Source organism: Typopeltis vanoorti, chromosome 4 (genome assembly GCF_054136105.1).
Source record: "Typopeltis vanoorti isolate ZY-2024b chromosome 4, IOZ_Tvanoo_1.0, whole genome shotgun sequence".
NCBI classification, from domain to species: domain Eukaryota; kingdom Metazoa; phylum Arthropoda; class Arachnida; order Uropygi; family Thelyphonidae; genus Typopeltis; species Typopeltis vanoorti.
This window is the reverse complement of record NC_143552.1, coordinates 22,341,872-22,364,289: the sequence shown is the minus strand read 5'-3', so window position 1 is coordinate 22,364,289 and position 22,418 is coordinate 22,341,872. Positions and strand designations below refer to the sequence as shown.

At 35.3% G+C, this 22,418-nt stretch overlaps 1 protein-coding gene across 10 annotated transcripts in view; it reads right to left on the bottom strand.

The window, feature by feature from the left end:
• LOC150107158 (small G protein signaling modulator 1-like) overlaps nucleotides 1-22,418 on the bottom strand; it is a 568,327-nt gene that overhangs the window by 182,963 nt on the left and 362,946 nt on the right. The gene's annotated exons all lie outside the window — the stretch shown is intronic.

The window sequence follows — 22,418 nt, the reverse complement described above, 5'->3', positions numbered from 1 at the left end:
GGTGACCAAATCTGTGCACAATAATCCATTTGACATCTCATCAAGGCCTTATACAATGATATCATATTTCTCTCTATTTCTGCATGTCAGGATCCTCTGCATCATTGTCATTATCCGATGTGGTCATAACATCTGCTTGACCCATCCCAATATCATTAACATACAAATTGAATCAATGGCCCCAAAACTGACCCCTGCAGCACACCACCTTTCCCTTTCGGGATACCGCACCCCCATATACAATTTTCTGATACCTATCCAACAGCCAGTCACTGATACAACTCAGAAGTCTGTTATCCAATCCCATCTGTTTCAATTTATATAAGAGCTTGTCATGTGGTAGACTATCAAAAGCCTTTGCAAAATCTAAGTACACTACAGCATATGCATCTTCCCTATCTAAGGTATATCTCACCTTGTGAGATATACCTTAGATTGGGGGGGGGGGCATAGTTCTTTTGGTGTTTACAATACCAGGGGTATTGTAAACACCAAATATGCATGGAATTTGCATATCATGCAACTTTGAAGGTAGCAGGAGGGTTTAAAAAAAAGATGGACACAGGATTTTTCCCTTCATTCTGGTTGTTAGTAGCATCCTCAGTGATGGCACTAACATTGCCCCAACATGCTTTGCTTTTGAAGCTGTACTACTTTAACAATTGCAATACTGTTGCTGCACTCTGCCAATTTTGTCACCTGAACAAATGTCACCGAAGTCCACTATCCCCATGTGCTCTGGAACAAATAATTAGCCTTTCTGAAGAAATTAGATTGTTAGGGGTTAGACCTGGCAGCAGTCACAAACCAATCACTTCACAGCAAGTGAATGAAGTTGATACTGCCCATTGTGAAACAGACCATAAATAACAGTGTTGGTTCCTGCAGTGTATGTGCTATATCAAGACACATGGATGTGTCTTACACAATTGTCTGAAAAATTCTATGGAAGATTCTGCATTTCTACCCATTCAATATAACCCTGACACAGGAGGTTCACCCACAGATCTCTGAAAGTTGACTGACATTCACTGTAACATACCTTGCTTGAGTGGAGTTGGAAGCTGCATGGCTGTGAATGATTTTGTGGGGAGATGAAGCTCACTTTCACCTGAATGGAGCTGTAAATATCCACAATTGCTGGGTATGAGCTATGCAAAACCTACATACAATCCAACAAATTCCTCTGTTTTCTCCCAAAGTTACTGTCTGGTGCAGATTTACAGCTTCATTTATCATTGGACCATTCTTCTATGAGGACATTCTCCAGTCGGGTACTGTGACATGCTCAGTTACTGCCAAGAGGTATTGCTATATGATAAAAAATTTTGTTGTGCCACACCTACAGCAGTGCCTGTGCTTCAGTCATTTTTGTGCAGGATGGGGCCTTTCTGCACATTGATCAATATGTACACAGGAGGTACAGGTAAATGTTCTTTGAGGACATTTCAGGGAACCCACATTGATCAATCATGTGTTTCCCACTGCATGGCTGCCTTGTTCATCTGATCTGACCCCTGTGATTTCTCAAAGACAGAGTTTATTGGGACCATCCTGATAATTTGCCATGCAGTGAAGACAGCATAACACAGTAGTCCCGATCAGCTATATTCTGCCAGTGAATGCAATGTGTAAAGGATGCAGTTTGTAGCATACCGGGAAGGGCAGCACATTGAACAGTACAGCCTGTGAAGGCATAATGGAAGTGAATAAAAATGTGTTATTTATGCTTCTGTTCACTTTTCTCCTACTTACATACACAGAAAAATTACATAGAGAAAGCTACATTTGGTACATCATGCAGCACTCCCTGGTGGTGAATTTTGGAACTACTTTTTTTTTTTCCCCTCTCTCTCTATCTCTCAGATTTCACTTTCACATGGTGCACAAGATATTACTGCAAATTTTCGCAGCATTTGATCACTGGATGATACTCCACAAGGCCTTAAACAGGGATACTTTAATTTTGATCACCCTGTACCTAAGTTTTTTATCATATGTCTTGCAATATCTGCATAGCTCAAATAAAAATTCTTGTTATATTAGTTATTAGTTGAATTTTCAACCATCTTAAAATAAAAATGGGGATCAGGCTTATCCTTGTTCACATTTATTGTAGTCTGTCATGATAAAAGATAGTATTAATATTTGTTTCTATTTTCTATATGAATTAATGACTGCAGAAACTTTTTTTTTATAATTGAGTTTAATGGGGAAAAAATGTAAAAATATTTATGCAGAGAAAAAAAAAAAAGAAACCATATCTTCTAATTCCTATTGGTTTCATACTGAGTGAAAAGTGTCACTGAGTTTTGTTTTTGCATAAAGATTTGCATTTGGCTGATCAGTAAAGAGGCAACATTCATCATCGTTTTCAACTGTTTGTTTATAGCTTGTTATTTATTGATAACAAATCTACTGATCAAAAACTCCATATAGTTTTTTAGTAAAAGCATTTTGAAATATCTGATTCTTTGCAACAACTAGACCTAGTTAATTTATATTAATCAAATAGAAAATTTTAGAAAGAAAAGTTGTCCAGGGACATACTAGAAATACAGAATTAACAGTTCCAAAAAGGAAAAGGCAAACTGCAAACTAGCAGTGCAGAGAGAGAGAGAGTTGCACTATTTTGGAATGTAAATTCCATTTATATATTATGCAGTTTACTCAACTTTGCTAACAGAAAAGGATAAGTCCTCTTCTTCAGTGTTAAAAAGGGAGTGGCAGTCATTTTGATTTCCCTACTAGCTGTCAGCAAAATTCTGGAGGGAAGTAGCTTCAAATATTTTTTGTGCCATTTTAGATATCCAGGTTTAAAGATTATGGGAAAGCAGATTCAAATATTTTTTGTACCTAGATTTCCAATTTAAAGATTATGGGAGCTGCTTCTTCAAAAGAAGTCACTAAGAGATATAAGTTTAATTTCAAGAAGCTATTTTTTTTTTTTTTTAATGTAAGTCTCACGCATGAGTGGTTGGAACATGTAGCATATTAGTGTCATGGTTCAAGGATTAAGAGAGAAATTGAAGTTTAATTGAAGTTAGCTTGCTCCACCTTTGCAACGAGTTGCCAAGTGTTGTACCACCTTACCCCAGTCCTGAAGATACTTCAGGTGCAAACTTTGTTTGCTCACACTTGGATAAAGGATTAAACTAAATTTATTATGATTAAGAGAGAAGGAATCTGTTCTGTTCCAGAAGCCAGATATATATATATATCTTACTAGACAGACAGAAAAATCAGTTGAACAATGCAGTTTTGTCATCAAACATGCGCTCTTCATCTGATCCACAAGACGCTTCACAAATGAGACATCAAGTTTTATGGGATAAATCAGAACTATTACACTGTTATTATAATACAACAGAAAGAAAAATGTAGGAATATTTTGGAATAGCATTAGATCCTAAACATTTAAATATTAATCAAAGTATTAATTTGTCTAAATACATCCAAGTCTTCATTAATTAAGAACATTCATGTGAATGTTCTTGATTTGTGAGTCTGTTGCCACGGTACGAGAGGTGAGCTAAGATTGAGAACCATGATCGCAAATAAGTTAATGCACAGATTGTACACGAAGAATAGTGTGAAATTTGAGGACTTGTGGAGTTAGTTTGATGGAACGAAGGATTTATATAAGGGGAATGGCTTGCATCTAAACGGATGCGGTGTCAGGAAGTTGTTCAGTAAAAGTTCAGAAGTACAAAGTCAAGGAAACTAGAATGTTTGGGGGAGGGATGTGTGACCAGGCAACCTGGAGGTTAGTGAATGGGAGAGTGATCACATGATGTGAAATATAGCACCCCAGGTTACTTAGCAAACTTTAGTTGGCTAAATAACACAAGCTGTAAGGGAAGCATGAAGGGGAGTAGTATTGCAATTTATAAACTAATGCCAGAGTATTCAGAATAAGGTTGAGGAGTTTTGGTTATTGCTTAGCACAACTTGGCCAAAAGCTATTTGCATTAGTGAGATGTGAGTGATTGATTGAGGATGATATGGTCATAGGAATAGAATGCAAAGAATATAGTGTCTTCAGAAAGGACAGAAGGAACAGAATAGATGGGGGGGGGGGGTTCTAATGATATCGGAAAAATTAAAGCTAAAAAGAGTAGAAGTAATTCATGGGAACAGGGATTCACAGGGCAGTTCATTTGAAGCTGTCTAATGGAGATAGAGGCCAACAGGACTTAAATATGTAATTGGTTGCTGCTATAATCTGGTGGGTACTACAGGAGAATGTAGATGACATGCACTCACGTATTATCATGATAAGTAAAGATTTATTAATTATTTTGGCTAATTTCATCTGTGGGGACATAGATGGGAAGAGGAATAGTCATCACAGGCAGGGAAGGAAATGGAATTTATACAGCTTCTGAAAGATAATTACCTGAGGTAACATGCAATTCAGGGGACATGAGGTTTAAGAGTGCTGGATCTGATCATTGCATCAGAGAACTTAACATTAACCAATCTAGCTATGATGCCTCCACTTGGAGAAAGTGATCTTGTAGTTTTGCCCTTGGAGATTGCCAGACATGCAGAATTTTCTGTTAAGAAGGGATAAGAATTTGGAGGGCGCTGGAAGAAAGCACTATCTGAATATAATTTTCTTTGGGGGTGCACCACTGACTATAGATGACTAAAAAAGTGCTGATGATGGGAAGGTAACAGAACCAAACCAAATAGCTGAATTACTATGTGAGCATTTTGCAAGGGTGTATCATCTAAATCAGCACTTCCCAAACTGTGGGCCGCGGCCCCCTTGCAGCCCATACGTTTTGTTGAGGGGGGGGCCATGAAATAATGAAAACAAATTTAAAATGTTTTAAGACTAAGTAGATTTTTTTTTATCTTAAAAGAAATGTATTTAATTTTTATTATTTATTATTTCTTTTTTGTTATTTTTTATATTTTAATGGAAAAAATCACACATTGGTGTGGGTTCACAAATTTTGCTTCCTGCTTATTTCGGCACTTAATGAATATTAGTAAATATATGCTTATTCATATAAGTTTCATTTCTAAGCAGAAATCTAAGAATTGCAGTTTCAGATATTTCACCTGATATTGGTGTAGCAGTATTGAAACACATCCATCACATTAAATTGTTATTAAACTTCTTTTATATTTTTAATTCTTTCTTTATTACTAATCGTTTTACGTTTCATGTGCTTGTACTGCAAATGTACAATAACAATATATCTATCTATATAAAAATATGAGATAATGTGCCATGTCAAATGTGTATGTAAGATGCTAAAAATGTAATATTTGCATTTGATTTTTGCAATATTCGCTGTGTATATTTTGTACTGAATATAAATACAATAAATATTATAATAATATATGTCTATATTATTATTATTATTATTATTATAATATTACGATTTTTTTTTTGAGAGAGGCCATGAAATATTTTAATTTTTCCTAAGGGGGCCCTGACATCCAGAAGTTTGGGAAGCACTGATCTAAGTGGCAACATTGCAATGCCAGATGTGACATTGACTGATAGGAAAAAAGAGGTTGATATGCCATCTAATCCCATAGCCATGAGATTAGATGGTATATTGTCCCATGCATTACAAGAATGTGCAAGGGAATTATCAGCTTCTCTGACCAAGCCTCTAGGCTAATCAGCATTTTCGGAGTGGTGGTTAAGGTACTGGAGAAATTGGTGAAAGACAGAATTCAAGACTGGGTAAATAGGAGTATAAACATTTTTTTAAGGAACAGCATGGTTTTGTGAAGGGGTAGGTCTTGCCTTAGTAATTTGCTTACTTTTTTATATAATCAAGCAACAATGGAGTTGGATATGGGAAATGGCTACTCAATCATATTGCTAGACTTTGCAAAAGCATTTGACAACATTCCACATAGATGGATATGAATCAGGTGATTTGGATTAGAGGGTGGCTGATGGACAGTTATCAAAGAGTGGTTTATGGAAGAGTTCAGTCCATGAGAAGGCAAGTAACCAGTGGTGTACCACAAAGCTAAGTACTAGGTCCTCAGATGTTTAATTTTATTATTACTACTTGACAACTCTACAACTCTCTGCCTCCAACAACTACAACGAACTGCATCTACCTTCATCATCTACACAAGGGGTGTTCAACCCATTGATCGCAGAGCGATTTTTGGCTGATCTCTTGTGTATTCCTCCTTACTTACAAATTTAATTAAAACTGAAAACATAATATTTTATTCATCATTATTTTGTATTATTTTTAATTCGCTTTAAGTGTATTGCTATTGTTTATTTATTTTTTTAAAATTGTCAAATCAGTAATTTTCTTATAAGTCCAGGTAAATGAATTAATTTGGATCAGTGGAAGTCAAACAGCCAGCCGAGTGAATACGATTATAAGCAAAGTGTAAAAACTTGATTGTAGCTTAAATATTAAATATTCCAAAGCACATTACATCGATTTTTTACTTAGGTTAAGTCCCATGTGAATATTGTAAAAATATAAACTTTGTTTGTCTCAGTATAGTTTGTATTAGATGTTTTTGTAAATAACTCTTTTGAAGCTAACTGTATATACTGCTTTAATAAGAATATGTTAGTGTGTTAAAAACAAAGGCAATGTTTTTGTCGCCGAAGCTGTACATGGCAGCATTAGAAAGATTGTTACTGAAACTTGTATGTATGAGAAAGGCTTGCAGGCTCTGAGTGTAAACATCTCCAAAGTCAGTCAGAAAAAGTTCAAACAACTTTCCGATGGCTGGCAACTTACAATCAAAAGAAAGTGGAGGAGAACAAAAGGTGTGCCGAACTTGAAATTTAAGATGAAAGACTCATACCGATTCTTTGGGGGTTGCCAAACTTCATGTGAGGTCTCAAAGGAGGCCTAATAAAAAGGGACTGAAGCAAGCAGAAGGGATCCCAGTTTCAGAATTACTGTCAGAGAGGAGGCCGCCCGGTCCAGAGTCACCGTCAGAGAGACTGCCCAGATCCACGTTGCTTGAGAGAGGAGTTTCCACTTCCAGAAAGGAGCTTCTCGGTTCGAGACGTCAATAGAGAGAGACTACTTCTAGGCCGCAGACAAGGTTTCAAATTGTCGAAAGGAAGATTTAAAGATTTTAATAAAACTGAAATGATTGTATCTTTTATCAATAATCCATTTCAAGAAAACTTGAACATCACAGAAATTTCAAATAAAATTAGTGGGCTGTTTGATATAAACCAAGCTGAAGTACAACTTGAAATAATAAACATTCAGAATAGTTTACATTTAAAATCAATAAACAATGAAGTCATTTGGAAGTATGCACATGAAAAATTCCCAATATTAACTGATATTACGCGAAAAATTCTGTCATGTTTCGGATCGACATACTTGTCAGAATCCACTTTTTCAAATATGACTGCCATAAAAAATCAATTAAGAAACCAAATTACAAATGATCATTTGGATGATTGTCTGCGATTGGCCAATTTTTTATATCAACTTGACTACGAAAATATTGTGAGGTCCAAACAACGCCAAATTTCACATTAATCTTTTTCTTTTTTCTTTTTTTAATCAATCAGCATTTCCTGTAATCAGTCTGTTGTTTTTTCTAACTTCAGTTTTCCAAAATAGAAAAATAAATATTTTATTCCAATATATTTGTTTGTTTGCTTTTTGTTGTATTAAAATAATTAAAAGTGATAAATAAATTTTTAAATACACAAATAAAGTTTTTAGTTGTGTATTTTTTTTAGTTGTTTATTTGTGAGTAAATCAGATATCAGGTTGGGGGAACATGATCTATATAAGAGAGTAGATCACCGAATAACTTTTTATAGAAAAGCAGCTCGCATAGTAAAAAAGGTTGAACACCACTGATCTACATCATCTACCACCATCACTAGTAATTTTCAGAGACATTCACAAATATCCATGCCCACAGCAGGATTCTAACCCACAGCCTTTTGGTTGGAAAGCACATACACTAACCACTTAGCCAACCAGGCCAATAATTTGTATGACAGTGATATAGGAAATGATTTGACAATATATTCAGTTGTTTGCTGATGATTCTAAACTGGAAAGAGCAGTAGCAAATGAAAGTGATGCTGAGATCCTACAGGAAGACTTAAACAGACTAGCAGTATGGGCAAAGGTAAATGACTGTAAGTTTAATGTGGCCAAGGGACTTAGGGTGATTATGGACAGGGAGTTATATTGTGGTTAGTTATATGCAGACTTTTGTGAGGAAAGAATATGTGGAATTATAAGGCTGGTGATTATGACAAGCTTAGGAGGCAGCTTGGCGCTATAACATGGAATGAGGAGTTGAGCGGTAAGGAAATAAATGCTTTTTTATACAATGAAACCTGTGGTGAATTCATCACTAAAAAACACACGTAATGACCACAGTGATAAGTTTTAATACGTAAATATTTCATCCTAGGTATCTTGGGACATCCTCAGTACAGTACTGTTACTTATTTGAGTCTCAGAATGGGGAAGATTCCATAGGAGGGGAAAGAATGTATAGGTTGGGAGAACGTGATCTATATAAGAGAGTAGATCGCCGAATAACTTTTTACAGAAAAGCAGCTCGCACAGTAAAAAAGGTTGAACACCACTGATCTACACCAACACCGTCTACCACCACCATCACTAGTAATTTTCAGAGACATTCACAAATATCCATGCCCACAGCGGGATTCGATCCCACAGCCTTTTGGCTGGAAAGCACATACACTAACCACTCAGCCAACCAGGCCAGCAATTTGTATGACAGTGTTATAGGAAATGATTTGACAGAATATATTCAGTTGTTTGCTGATGGTACTAAACTGGGAAGAGCACCGGCAAATGAAAGTGATGGTGAGATCCTACAGGAAGAAGTACTGATACTGAGGATGTCTCAAGATACCTAGGATGAAATATTTACATATTAAAACTTATCACTGTGGTCAGTACGTGTGTTTTTTAGTGATGAATTCACCACAGGTTTCAATGTATAAAAAAGCATTTATTTCCTTACTACTCAACTCCTCATTCCATGTTATAGCTCCAAGCTGTCTCCTAAGCTTGTCGTAATCACCAGCCTTATAATTCCACATATCCTTTCCTCACAAAATTCTGCATATAACTAACCACAATATAACTCCCTGTCCATAATCACCCTAAGTCCCTTGGCCCCACTGTTTCCTGCAGTTCAGTTCCATCAATATAGAACATCATTACTTTACACTTGGCCACATTAAACTTACAGTCATGTCCCAAAATACTTGGGATGAAATATTTACATATTAAAACTTATCACTGTGGTCAGTATGTGTGTTTTTTAGTGATGAAATAAATGCTGCCTGGGAACTGACAAAAGATATGCATAACAGCATCAATGTGTGAATGTATTCCTTAGGCCAAAAGGCTGAAGAAGGTAGGTGTAAAATAGATGAATGTGGAGCTTATGAGGACATGCAAGATGAATAATAGTAATAATTAACCACATGAAGAGTATAAAGAACAAGCCAGGAGAGTGCTCAGTTAGTAAGGAAATCAAAAGTAGAATATGAGCAGAAATTGGCAAATCAGGCAAAGAAAAACCCTAGAAAGTTTTTTTTGGATATGTGGCATAGAGGGTAGAATGATCATGGTAAGAAGTTAATGGACGAAAGTGGCAGAATGGTAACTGCTGCAGAAGACATTGTTGAGATATTCAGTGATCAATTTCTAAGGGTGTTTCATCCTAATCAGAGTGGATTCATGAGAAACTTAAGTGTAGAGGATATAGGAGGGGATGGATTAATACCCCCCCCCCCCGTTTGCAGGAATACATTGTGTGCATCATGCAGAAGCATGATGCACACGATGTATTCCTGCAAAGTTTTGCAGCATTTGGATCACTCGGTGGTGCTTCACAAGCCCTTACACAGGAGGATATTAAACTACTCTAACTACAGGAAAACCTTGCTTAATGCGATTAACTAATCCATCAATTAATGAGTGTGCTAAGCAAAATTGTGTTAAGCGAATACAATAAACAATAGGAATAATTATAATTCATCCATCAGTTAACATAAATTTGAAAAAAAAAAAAATTACAGTATAAGCTATATTAGAGGATAAAAATCATCAAAGTTAAAAATCAGTTGCTTAAATTTTTATTTATTGTTTAAACCAGTGGTTCTTAATCTTTTCGAAATCACGGAACACTTTTGATTGCAAGAAAAATGTGAGGAACACCAAAAGCATTAGGGTCATAAAACAATAAAAATATGCATGGACTTGCAGTTTATAAAAATGGAACTTATTTTAATGCGATACTTGAGCTTGTTGGATTTTATAGATTTCAGCAATATCAGGTCTAATATGTAATATAGTACCCTCATCACTTTGTCTATATTAGGAAGTCTTTCACGCTTTTTAGTTTTTATATTGGTTAATATTGAGAAATCAAGTTCACACAAATATGTTGAAAACTGTAACAAAATTTTCAGTGTCTTTGTGGAGAGAGCTAGGTATTCGGCTTGGACAAAAATCCAAAATTCCTCAAGAGTTATTTCAGAGAATTTCATTTTTAGAGTATGATCCGTTGACAAGGTAACTAATTGTTCTTCTTCTTGTAACGAAAATTCACAACTTGATATATTAACTGTGTCAAATCGATTTCGTATCCAGTCATAATTGTGTGTATTTAAGGAAGGAAAGTAATTTGAAATCTTTTCTTTCAGTATTGTTGTTATAACAGAACAAGCCCTTCAGAACACATGCAATTTACAGACAAAAAATACTAGTTGTTGTGGTGGAGGTGGGCGGTAGATGGCGTTGATGGAGATGATTCGTAGTAGAGGTTCGGTGTAGTGGTTCAGACAGTTGTAAGTGTCCTCCCGCGATGAGTCTTCGGACTCCTTGGTATCAGGAATAATAATAATAACAGAAATAATTCCCTCAACATTTTTATTATGGAGCAAAAGAAATGTATCTACTGTATTTTTTCTGATATGCAGTTTTTCCAAAGAGATACTTTTTTCTGAAAAGCTGACAATTCATCAGTGGATGTCAAAATATTTTCATTTTTCCCTTGGATACTTGTATTAATGCTATTTAGTTAATTAAAAATATCGGCTAAATATGCCATTTAAGCACAACAAATATCATCTTGAAGACATTTTACAAAAGCATCTGTACCTCCGTTTTGAAAAAAGGCCAATAATTCAATCTTAAGTTCTAAAATTTGGAATAGCACTTTACCCCTGGATAACTATCTTATTTTGATGTGCAAAAGCAAAGATTCATACTTGCCTTCTATAGATATGCAAATTTTTTTTTTTAAAAAGACGTGCTTTTAAAGGTCTTGACTTGATGTAATTTACAATATTTACAACTTGGTCTAGTACAGGTTTTAGTATTGCCGGCAATGTTTTTCAAACTAGGGATTCTCTGTGCAAAAAACAGTGCATAGATATAATATATCCTGCAAACACATGACCTATAAATGATATTCTATTAGTTTAGAAATCAACGCCCATAGCAGTCTTCAGTTGTTAGGATCAGAGTAGCCAATTACACTCAGAACTATGTCACGTGAATCTTTCACCGGCAGAACACTTGTAACCAGTTCATGGAACACTGGTTAAGAACCACTGGTCTAAACATTTGATTCAGCTACTTTTTTACAAAAAAATTTAAGTAAAGATGTTTGAATAGTGCTTGACTTTTTCATCTTGTCATGCAATTTGCAATTGCTAGCGAATGCTTTATCAAGATTTCGGCAGACTTCGATGCTTTGTTCCATATCAGGATCAGCATTAAACAAAATTTCCTTAGCATGCTCAATGTGATTGAAAACTAGCTCAAGTTATATTGCAGTTAGTTTCTTATTCGTAACATTCTCTTCTTGTTCGTACTCCTTATCTTCTTCTTCTTCTCCATATGCATGCTGTTCTTCTAGTTGAAGGAGATCATTCTCGCTTAACTGTTCTGAATGGGAATCGAGCAAGTTTCTCACATTTTCATTATCCAGTTCATTAAATCCATTTTTTTTGTTTGTTTGTTTTCCCCCCCACTTGGTTAGACTATAATAAATTTAATTTAATCCTTTATCCAAGTGTAAGCAAACAAAGTTCAGGTGCAAACTTTGTTTGCTTACACTTGGATAAAGGATTAAACTAAATTTATTATATCATTAAATCCAAGTTCTTTTCCAATTGTGCTGATTTCTTCAATAATGTTAGATCTTGGATTTTGAGCACGATAAACTAACTTAGGGTTGAATTTAAAGTCGCCTTCTGCATTGTCTGCTAATAAAAGAATAAGACAATCTTTAGATACTTTATATCCTAGTTGAGATATTTCCGTTTTAGGTAGGAAAGTTTTTGTCAGCATACGCTTCCAAAAGAGACCAGTTTCGTTGACGTTGAATATTTGATGATTGTCATAATCACCCTCCTAAATTATCCTTTGCAATTCTTCAGGAAATTTTGCCATAGAATCTTTATCAGCACTAGAAAATTCCCCGGTTATTCTTATGCAGTCCAGCTTGATTTTAAAACGGTCAAACCATCCTGAACCCGCAGTAAAGTTTTCACATTCCTCTTGAAATTTAGTCTCTTTCAATGAGGTAAAAATATTGAGAGCTTTTGCCTGAATATTCCTTGTACTAAGAGGTATTCTTTTTTGGTTACATTCCTCAATCCAGAGTGATAGAAGATGCTCCATCTCATCTCCATCTCAATTAAATGGCTTCTATTTTGGGTGATCTGCATGCTTAAAGAAGCAGTAACAACTTTTCCTTGTTCTTTGTATTTCTGGCTCTTATTTAATATAGTCCGAACTGTAGACTCACTGTATCCCAGGTCTTACAAAATTATTGTATTAGCAGCGCCACTTTCATGTCTCTTAATGACTTCAAGCTTTTCCTCTAACATAATTACTTTTCTTCTCTTTTTATTACGGCTGCTTTCTTTATCAGTCTTTCTCTTTTCCATATCAGGGGTTGAATATAATAACGCCTTATAAGTATTTAAATTAAAGCATGATGAAGGAAAAGTGCTTCAAGAGTTTGATTTCCTGCTTTAAGCGAGTGATTAATCACTCACTTAAAGTAGGAAATAGTATCATTTCAGTCAATTGCGCAAACTGATTATCGTGAATATCTAATTTGCAATAAGCAAAGTTTTCCTGTACACTTTTGCGTCCATTTTAGGAAAGCCAACCCCAGCTCCCCATTCTACCATCACTACTCTTTTCTCTATCATGTTAAGATGTTATGAAAAATCCATTCTTTAAGATCCATGTGATTTTGACTAGTGATAAAGAATAGATTTTGTTACAATTTCAAGCTTCATATTTGCTTAGAGGAGTCTGTATGTGTGTACATGTGTACATTCAATTTAAAGAAAGATTTTAATAATCAATACTATTATTATTATTATCTCAGATCTCCAGGAGTCAAGGACTCATTGAGAGAAGCCATACATCACTCATACCAGCTCATTGCGCTCTTAAACTCGTTTGCACCAGATGCACTCACAACTTCAACAGGCAAACTCTTCTAGCCACTTCCTACTCTGCGAGAGAAAAATGTAGCTCTTATCCCTTTTTTAACTGCCCAGAAACTTCCATGGATACTTCCATTCTCTCCCCACCTTCCACATAATGAAAAATTTCATCACTAAATATCCTTTAATACCTTTCAGAGACTACTATCATATCAACCCTCCTCCTTTTCACCAGTGTCTGCAGTTCACATATTCTCAATCTGTCTTCATAAGATGCATTCCATAATCTCAATATAATCTTTGTAACTCTTCTTTGCACCCTTTTCATGGTTTATTCATCCCCTCTGAACCCAAAATATGCTCAATAAAACTTTTTTGAATTTCAATCTACCAGTTTCACAGAATTTCGTCTGCTGCTTCAAGATTAAATAAGACTTACAAACAGATTTTGTATATAAAGAAAAATTTCAACATCATTTCAAAAAGTAAAGTTAATTACAACTTCTGCTATCACAATATATTAGTCTTCATATTAACAATGTCAAATGTGCATGCTATTTCTGATCTGGTTGACAGTCTTTCAAATACCATTTCTGCAAAGTTCGAACATTTTATAAGAACAATGCACATGTCAGTGAGTGAGTATTAATTAGCCTTTATTCTTTTTACAGTGTTTGTATGTGTGGATATGCAAACATTTCAGATGTTTCTTTGAACTTTCTAATATGCATGTTATATGAGATATAAGGAGAAGTTTTAAGAGGTGTTTAGTTTACATATTATACTGATATAGTGTACTGAAATGATAGCAGCGATCAAACCATTGTTCAAGGAATTCAACATAAATGACTCTGAGATGCAGCATCTGCAAAATGTATTATTGATAAAATTGAGTAGTTTAGTAGTATAAAGGATAAAAAAAGGAGCATGCTTAAAGAATGATGAAAGTGCTCAAAAAGCAAAGGTTTATGGCAAAACTGTGCCCAATAGAAGTTAAAAGAAAATGTAAATGAAAGCAGAAAGTGATGTTAAAGTAGGTAGACGAGAATACAAAGAAATGTAAATGCAGCAATGAATGAAGGTAAATGGGATAGATAAATGGGAGTGTATGCAGAAATAAAAAAAGTACTATAAATGAGTTAATGTAAAGCACTATAAAGAGTGAAGAGAAAAATACCATGTTTACTGCGAGTCTTACACCAAACAAAGTGGGACTGAAGAGAATGGAGAAACCTTTTGTGCATTGAAAAGCAGAAATGAGTAAGCAGGATGATGTATGAGGAGAATGAAGGACAAAAAAAAGAACAAAATTGTGTGAAGACAATTGTCTTGAACAGATGGGAAGGAATGCAAATTATGCATTTCCACTCTTAATTTTGAGAAGTAATAAGTAATTTCACAGGGTTCTATTCTTGGATAACTGCTGTTTAATAATGACAATATAGTTCGCTGCTTGAAAGGCTACATTATATGTGCATTACATAACATTCTTCACAATGATGGGATATTGGAGAAGGATATAGAAGGGAAAAAAACCATTAACATGGTGCTCCATTCAATGAGATTTAAAGGCACCAAGATGTGGGCTAATAACTAGGATAAACCAATTCCAGGTTAATTAGCATATGTGGTGTGAAACATAAGTTGCTCATTTAAAGGCATTCCCTTGAGAATTTGTACAGTGAGACCAGCATTTCTGCCACTTCTAGCAGCTTTCCCTTAGAATCAGGTTTAGTGCTTCTTGCAATTCAAGTTCTCAGAAATGTCCTGTAATTTTTGTTCTCTTTGAGCTACAAGCAAAATCTTGTGATTTTGCTCGCACATTCTCTACATGACATAGAGAATGAAAGACCATAACCATGTTATTCTTGGCTAAAAACGTTATGCAATGTAACATGTGCTGCAGGAGCACTGCCATGGAAAAAGAAGTGGTTGTATATGTGCCACTTTTCTGAATGTTTCAACAAATTTCTTTTAATAAAACCTAATATACCTTTTTGAAATACCTGTAGGAATTAATTTTTTAATATACACTTCCTTCACATTCAGAGAAAACGATCATTGTCATCAAGACATCGATTCAATCAGCATGTTCTTGACATTCAGATGGACCCATCACTTTCTTTAGATGTGGTGATGGTGATACTTTTCTGAAGACTGTTCGCAACATTTTAAAAGTGGAGCAGTTTTATTAAGTTTTAAACAAAACTTGATGTAAACACTTTGTTCATTTACTCCAATCATTTTGCAAATTGTATAAACACAGGCAAATGAGCAATTAAACTGCATATGCATGAAACCAACTCTTCAAGCTCTAATGGTGATATTTGACAGCTAACCTGTAATGAAGTACCAACACAACAACAACACCTAGCAGCAGCATAATTTACTATTAACTACATATACATCTTTTGCAGTCTATCCACAGTAACTAATTTCTTGGGGTAGTTTTTGCAGATGAAACAGTGGTAAATGATATACATATGTGCATATATATATACATACATGTTAAAGATGACAAGCTATTTTAAACCTGATTTTACTCCATTTCCCAAGTAAGCAAACAGACAAATAAGTCAAGTTTGCACCTGCATGTATTGCAAGTCAAGGTGACCCGTAAAGTAGTACAAGTCTAGGCAACTCATGGTAAAGGTGGAAATAAAAGCTCTGATCACTATTCTTGATATTTACCCTTAATGCAAAGCTCATCTCCTTGAGGAGATGCTATGCATTAAAGGCAAGGGGCCATTACCCAGACTGGTTTCAACCTTTATTGAGGTCTCATCGGTGGGAGCCAGGCTTAGAAATGCCAAGGTTAAGTAATACAGAGCTTATATGTATTTTACCAAAACAAGTTACCATAAGGTACTTTGACCTTATTAAATAAAAATCTCAGGATGAGAGATAAATGTAGAAAGTTTTTTACCTAAGGTATAATATATGTTAAAGATGCCAAGCTATTTTAAACATGGTTTTACTCCATTTCCCAAGTAAGCAAACAGACAAATAAGTCAAGTTTGCGCCTGCATGTATTGCAAGTCAACTCGTGGTAAAACCAGGTTTAAAATAGCTTGGCATCTTTAACCTATATTATACTCAAGGTAAAAAACTTTCTACATCTATCTCTAATCCTGAGATTTTTATTTAATAAGGTCAAAGCACCTTATGGTAACTTGTTTTGGTAAAATACTTAAAACTCTGTATTACTTTACCTTGGTATTTCTAAGCCTGGCTCCCACTGCTGAGACCTCAATAAAGGTCGAAATCAGTCTGGGTAGTGGCCCCTTGCCTTTAACGCATAGCATTATACATCTCCTCAAGGAGATGAGCTTTGCATTAAGGGTAAATATCAAGAATAATGATCAGAGCTTATTTCCACCTTTACCACGAGTTGCCTAGACTTGTACTACTTTATGGGTCACCTAGACTTGCAATACATGCAGGTGCAAACTTGACTTATTTGTCTGTTTGCTTACTTGAGAATGGAGTAAAACCAGGTTTAAAATAGCTTGGCATCTTTAACATATATATATATATACACACATACATATATATTTATAAAATTAAAATTTAACTGACTAGAACCCGAGAAAGTATAACAAAAACCTTTAATAAATCACGACTAGTTTCATCGGTGTTCCGACTTCTTCAGGTGAGTAAGAAATAACATAAGATTTATAAAAATAACAAGGTAAAAAACATGGGCTTTCCAGCTTAATAAAAAGAAACAGAATAGTAGCAGTCATATTTGAATAGGTGACCACGTGCTACTGTTGGCATGAGTTGAATGTGTGTGACAGCTAATTTTAGAGCGCCAGTATTGGATTACTGCGCTATGGGAATCAGGCAAATTGTAGCTTAGATTGTTGTTCAAGTGTGAAGGGTCCAGAACTATTTCTTTTGATTCTATAATTCGTCTTTCAAATTCATCCTTGCATATATATATAAATTGGTTGTGCAGTCCCAATCAACTTTGTGTGGCTGTTCTTCAAGATTAGAGTTTGCAGAGAAGAGAACATGACTGGAAAGGGCGCTCGCTCATGTTCTACTGTAGGAGATATCATGTCTATGTTCCTGAAGACGAAGTGAAACAGATTTATCTGTGTGGCCAAAATAAGGTCGACCACAGTCGCACATAACTTTATAAACACCAGGAAAATGCAGTTGGTTGTGTTTTGGTTGACTCAGAAAAGAACGAAGTTTTGGCAGAGTAGTATAGTCGGTCTTTATGTTGAATTTCTTCATAATCCTAGATAGTTTTGGGGTAAGAGAGCTGATAAATGGTAACTGTATATGGGTGATAGGGTTGGATTCATCTTCTTGTCGAGGTTGTTGGTGTGGTCTCAAACGTTTAGTGATGTTACGAGATGAATATCCATTATTTAAGAAGGTGTTTTTCAGGAAGTTAAGCTCTGTTTGAAGGTCTTCTTCTGTGGAAGTGAGAGATCTTGCTCAATGGGCAAGGGTGGAGATGATGCCCAGTTTCTGAGGAGGGAAGTGATGAGAAGAGCCATGCAAATATCTATCAGTGTGGGTGGTTTCTAGGAAGTTCAGAAGTTGATTTCAGAAGATTGTTTGTACAGTTATGAGGTTCTCTTGTGGGATCACTTTCTAGAATAGAATAGGTATCAGAACTTAATAAGTTGTTAATCGTTCAACGATAGTCAGATTTGTCTATCGTTTACAGTTGCATTCCTTTTATCAGCAGGTAAGATAATAATGTCATTGTAGTTACGAAGCTGGTGTATGGCTTTTCTTCCTGTCAGAGATAGATTATCTGTAGGACGATGACTGTTGTTTATGGTAAAGATGGCATCGATCCTAAGTAGATTCACAGTTTGTTTTGGTAACTGCACAGCTGCCTTTTCAACTTTTGTAAGAAAGAGTTCTTTAGGAATGGAGGTCGGAGAAGGAACGAAGTTAAGACCTTTTGAGAGCACACTAAGTTCTGCAGGAGAAAGTGTGTGTGAGGATTTGTTAATCACAACATTTTTTTAAATTTTGTGAATTGATATGGGGGTTGGCGAGTTTGCTCTTGTTTAAGTTGGTTGAATTTTCTGATAAGAATTAATTTGTTGGAGAGTTGCGATCTAGAAGGACGGAGAGAGCTCAATGTTTTTAATATCAATCCAGGACCTGTTATCTAAAGATGAACTTAAGTTATTTTCAAAAGAATCTCTTTTACAGAACAAAGAAGCTAAATTGGACTTGGTATCTGCGATTCTTTCATTTAATAAATCAAGTTTAGCCTTGTGGTAGATATTATAAGCGCATTTAGTGCGAATCGATTCTTTGAACTCTAAAAACTTTTTAGAGTTCAAAGAATTTTTTTTTTTTGGCTCGGTGAGCTAAGGTGGAAATAATATCAAATTTTTGTGGGGGATAGTGATGGGAGGAAGCATGACTTATATCCACCTTAGCTCACCGAGCCAAATCATTACTTACAGAAGAAACAGAAATTGAAAATGAACTCCTTTTTTCTTAAAAAAACTTTTATGAATAATGGTATCTCTCCTAAGACAATTTACAAATTTCTTTCCCCCAGTCACTCAACTACTTCTGAAGATCCCTTTTCCCCCAAGAGCCTTCATCTCTTTGCCTTACATCAGCTTTATTTCACCAAAACTGGCAAAGATTCTCAAGAAGTTTACTTCAAAACTTGCTTCACTACACTTCCAAAACTTCGTTCAATACTTAGCAAATCTAAAGAGAAACATCTTCCAACTCAGTTTCCAGGAGTGTATACAAGATTTTATGTGATTGTGGAAAGCCATACTATGGTCAGACTGCTAAATCCATCCTTCTACATTTGGAAGAACACCGTAGAGATATCTCCTATAACAGGACTAGAGCTAGCGCTCTCTAGCCACGTTCTCTTTTCAGCTAACTCAGATGAAGGCTGCCAACACATTGTGAACTGGAATCAAACTTCTAACATCCATGTGTGCTATGATGAACTCGAGAGAAAGATTGTCGAATCTAGGGAAATTTCTCTAGATTCTTCTCATATCAACAACAGCCTGAGTTTCAATCTCTCTGACACACACGTTGCCTCTGTTCAGTACTAGCGCACTCGTGACAGCACGTAGTATACGTTTGTTTGGAAGTCAAGCTCGCATTTTGTTTTCAAACACGCTACTGTCTTTTTGTACTTGTTCTGTTATTACAATTTTAAGTCTCTGTAATTCTTTATATACTTCTTTGATAATGATACCTGAAGATGTTGATCAATTCAACAAAACTAGTGTACTAGTAGTATCTTTTCAAATATATCATGTCATCTTTTTATCTCTTGGTATCAGTCATTAAAGCTTTTTCATACTATTCCAACCGAGTAAAAATGAATTCTGAAAATACATACATATATATATAGATACATATATGTATCTATATACATATATATAGATACATACATATATACAGGGCCAGCGGAAGCGGGCATTCAGAGCATGCGGGCACCGCTACGAAGGAGGCGCCACCGTCGGGACACAGTTCATAAGTTCATTTTTAAGAAATAAAATTTTTATCATAAAAACAAAAAATTCTTAGAATGATCAATATTAAAATAAATAAGGCCGGATACACCAAAAAAATTTTAAAAAATTGTATATTGCCGGCTGTTTACAATTTTGCAGCGAGAGCAGGCTAAATGCTTGCCGACATAATCTAAAGTGAAACGGTGAACGGTTTTTATGCGCAGAAACGAATTTTCGTACAAAACATGTTGCTACGTAACCAGTCATATGGTACTATAAAAACTTGATTGTAGCTTAAATATTCCAAAGCATGTTACATTCAATTGTTTACTTAGGTTAAGTCCCATGTGAATATTGTAAAAATAAACTTTGTTTGTCTCTGTATAGTTTGTTTTAGATGTTATTGCAAATAACACTCTGGAAGTTAACTGTATATACTGCTTTAATAAGAATATGTTAGAGTGTTAAAAACAAAGGCGATGTTTTTATCGCCGAAGCTGCAAATAGATCCACATGGCGGCATTAGAAAGATTGTTATTAAAATTTGTTTGTATGAGAAAGGCTTGCAGGCTCTGAGTGTAAACATCTGCTAAGTCAGACAGAAAGGTTTAAATAACTTTCCGATGGCCGGCAACTTACAATTAAAAGAAAGCGGAGGAGAACAAAAGGTGTGCCGAACTTGAAACTTAAGATGAAAGAATCATACCGATTCTTTGGGAGTTGCCAAACTTTATGCAAGGTCTCAGAGGAGGCATAATTAAAAGGAACTGAAGCAAACAGAAGGGGCTTCCCAAATCCAGAGATTGCTGCAGAAGTAGAGTGGCCCAGTTCCAGAGACGTCCACAGAGAGAGAGAGACAGAAGAGGCTACTCGGTTCCAGACGCTGTCAAAGAGGAGGCTGCCCAGTTCCAGACGCCGTAAAAGAGATGGGTGTCTGGTTCCAGACATCGTCAGAGAGAATCCCAGATCCAGACGTTGATTGAGAGAGGAGTTTTCTGCTTACAGAAAGGAGCTTCTCGGTTCGAGACGTCGCTAGAGAGAAACGACTTCTAGGCCACAGAGGGCTTTCAAATTACCGAAAGGAGAATTCCCAAATTCCGTAGAAGAGAAAAGTTTCCAGTCCAGAGAGGGATTCTGATTGACAGTTGATGGCAGTTTCATTTTTTTCTTGGAGGCGGCATTTTCAGTTACTTAGAGGCGGCAATTCAAGCTACTTGAGACAGTAGTCATCCAGGCATTTTCAGAGAGCCCAAGTAGAGGAGAAAAGGCAAGGCAAATTTCCCGAAGTACCTTCACTCGTAAGTTTTTCTTTTTGCCGTGGGAGAATAACATTTTTCCAGATCTGTACGAGTCCTGCTATGCTCCTGATGAGATATAGCCGAAGCCAAAATTCCAGATGAAGATCTGAGATGAAAGAATTGCCATAGAACTTTTAGTGAAAGACTTTTGAGTGATTGTGAGATACAGAGCAGAGCCTTTGTAAGTTCAAAACTTTTATATAATTCATCTTATAGTTGTATTAGAAAGACTTTTAAGATATATGTTTAATGTTTAATATGGTTAAGAAGTGTCCTTAAGAGAATCAATTGGCACGTTAGAAGTTGATATCAAATTTGTAAAGATAACTTAAAAGAGAGATTTAGGTAACCTCTTTGCGAGTAAGCTTGGAGTTTAATAAGTAAAATTTGTAAACTGAGAGTAGATAACATTTTGTGTTAAAGAAAGTATTTAAAGTTGAAGAAAAAAGGTTCTAAATTTTGCTAAAGAGTTTTTATAGAAGGATAGAGAAAGCAATCTCCCTAATGTTTAAATTCATGTACATTTCATAGTAATGTAAATAAACGTTATTTGACTTTCTTGTAAACATAGCACATAATAATATAAACAAGAGAGATCTGAGAGAGAGAGAGAGAGAGAAAGCGCACACAGCTACATTAGAATAACGAAGAGATAAAGTATAAAGTAAAGAAAAAGACATCACAAGTAATTAATAGAAATTACAAGTATACAAAGTTAAATAATAATAAAAGTTTACAATGTCGCAGTAATGACAGGATAGCAACAGTAGATTTATAACAGTATGCATCTCAGTAGGCTACTGACAGTAGCGCAGTGTGGACTATTATTTCGTCTCTGTGTCGTGTTGTGTAATAATATCTTGTGGGTATAAAATAGAAATGGAATCAAAAATTAAAAAGTTATCCGGTGCACAAAATCGTAAGCAAAAGAAATAGATATTAAGAAACAAACTGGGGCTCTTAATAAATTTATTAAAATATTAAAATATTCTGATGCAGATTGTAACCAACTCGATAGATCAGAAATCAGAGTTGATATATCATCCAGTTTGCATGAAAGTACTATTGCAACTGTTGAACAAGATAACAAGATGCATGATTTAAGTAAAAAACAGTTAGGAGAAGATTTAGTTGTGGTTGACCACATACATATATACATACTTACATACATATATACATACATATATA